The sequence below is a fragment of the Dreissena polymorpha genome, chromosome 11 (assembly GCF_020536995.1).
Source record: "Dreissena polymorpha isolate Duluth1 chromosome 11, UMN_Dpol_1.0, whole genome shotgun sequence".
In the NCBI taxonomy this organism is placed as follows: domain Eukaryota; kingdom Metazoa; phylum Mollusca; class Bivalvia; order Myida; family Dreissenidae; genus Dreissena; species Dreissena polymorpha.
Window position 1 is genome coordinate 40,839,231 of NC_068365.1, and position 2,825 is coordinate 40,842,055.

The window sequence follows — 2,825 nt, forward strand, 5'->3', positions numbered from 1 at the left end:
AATGTTCTGGCATTATCAAGGCAAAAACTTTATTTTGACAATATTTAGCCTGAGTTTAAACCAAGGCCACTTGTGTAACAATACACTAGGTCTCACATCTCAATTGTCATGACTCAATCATGATCAAAGATGATTATCATGATATGTTATAGGTTAAGTTTGAATCTGTCACATTGCTTCCAAAAACTAGGTCACCAGTTCAAACCTTGAAACAAACTTGGTTATCACTCTATAGGCCAGATTTATGCCACATCAATTATGAAAGTTAATCAGAATGTTTAAAGTGAAGTCAAAAAGTATGTCACAAGGTCATGTCTTCTACAGTAGGTTTACCTTGAATTGAGGTGAGCATTTCAGGCACTTTTTTCCATTTACAACAATTCAACATTCAGATACTTGTCCATGAAGGACCATTGAGCTTTTTTAAATTATGAAACAGTTTGATTGATTTAGAAAAAAGGTTACATATAAGGATTTGTGTATGTTCAGTGTAATTACAACACGGGATGTCCCATGCACACATAGATTTAATGAGATACAAAATGCTCGTTTTTAAATATGTGTGGCACAATATATTCCATTTTATTTTTCCGCAACAATATCTATTCATATGACACTTACATGGTGCATGAACATGCGTGGAATATATTGATTCACACAAAACAAAAAAAGAGCAATGTGTATCTTGATCTATATTACCAGACCACATCTAGTGATCAAATTTTGGATATTGCTATAAGGAACATTGATTTTTTTATGTGTCAACTGTCAATGTTCAATATTGTTTTGGGGCATACTATCTTTTACAAGTTTAGTAACCAGCCAGATCGCATTGTCTTGTTTAATGAAGAACATAGACCGTTAAACATATCTAACATTGTACACACGATCAATGTGAACCAGACCGTTAAACATATCGAACATTGTACACACAATCAATGTAAACCAGACTTCTAACCGGGAGTATTTTGTTGGTTTTATCTTTCTTCATTTTTTTGGTGTGTGAAATGTCGGAAAAGTTGCGACTCGACTAAGCATTAATGCCACCAGAATGTATGCAATTGGCGTAAGTTTCATAATAGTTCATACACTCTTAAGTTTGCTGCTCATGTTACAAAACTGTGTAATGCTTTGTATAATTTATATCATATGTCTAATTTTGTCACATGGTTACTTGCCTTGAGTAAAGGACATTCTAAGTGATGAATAGAATTATCTCTTGCTGATGCTACTGGAGTTTAAGTTTGTTGATATTTATTTTACAGGACAACTTGTCAATCAACATGGAACAGTACCCTGAAAATCACGACCATCTAATGAACTGTTTAACTGTGCCAAGCGTGACCCTTTAGAGAAAGGGGCTTCCATGCTGAAGGTCAAATTGGTACCAATCTGGGCTCAAGCAGCAGCCTCAGTCTATAATCTATTATCTATTAACATTCCAATCTCACAGTAATATTATAAAAACATGACCTGCAGGGTGGAGATGTGAATACAATGAGTATTAAATCCCACAAACCATGCAGAGGTTATATGGGAGTCAATGTTCTGTAAGTTGGTCTGTTAGAGGGGCGTTTCGTCTGCATTTTATGTAAACATAGTTTTACCTCACCACATATGTATATGTCTACATTTCTAAAGGGAATCAGATGAAACTTCAATCATGTGAGCCCCATGAAGTCTGGGTTGAGTTTTAGTTATCATTTTGTGACAAAGCTCTAACTTATCATTGGCCAAGTAACTCTCTTGTATAATATTAATTTACTGTTTCTGTATCTCACCATACATGGAATTTCAGTGGCTGTGTTACTTATATTTTATTCAGGGGAGTTAACTAATATTGTGCACAGAAGTGTGTTTATATTTGTGTATAAAAACAACGAAAACATTAAATCCCTTGCACCACTTGTCATCTTTGATTACATTATACAAAATTATCATATATAACTTATTTTTCAGTGGCCGTTGTTCATTGTCAGCGGAACCTAGCAACCAAGCCACGTCAGCACAGCAGCAAAAACAGTTTCAAGCAGCAGTCATATAGTAAACATCAACAACAGTGTAGCATATGCATTAAAATACGAGAGGTATGAATGCAAATATGTCTGTATGGTTAGTATATTCTCAACCATTTAATATTAACTAGTTTGTTTTGTTTAAGAATATATTTAGCATATTGCTATATTCAAATTTGCTTTTTTATGTTTTATTTTTATTGCACTCTGCCTCTTCTAATCATGTTAAGGATGGCCCGCACCCTGCCCCTGTACTGACCTGTGGGTAATGGCCCGCAACCTGCCCCTGTTCTAACCAGTTGGTCATGGCCCGCACCCTGTGGGTCATGGCCTGCACTCTGCCCCTGTACTGACCGGTGGGTCATGGCCCGCACTCTTCCCCTTTACTGACCGGTGGGTCATGGCCCGCACCCTGCCCCTGTACTGACCGGTGGGTCATGGCCCGCACTCTGCCCCTGTACTGACCGGTGGGTCATGGCCCGTACCCTGCGCCTGTACTGAACCTGTGGGTCATGGCCTGCACCCTGCTCCTGTACTGACCTGTGGTCATGTTAAGGATGGCCTGCACCCTGCCCTGTACTGACCTGTGGGTCATGTTATGGTCATATGGGCTTGGATGTCATGGAAGTAAGAAAGTGTAAGATTGTAAGAGAACTTGTTCAAAATATGTTGTGAGAAAGTGACTGACATAAGTCTGGACATAACTCTAAAAGAAATTAATACGCCAACACAAACAACAGATTTACGGTAACTACAAATTTACCATATATTGCATTAAATATTGTATGGTATTGTGATATGCTTTGGCTG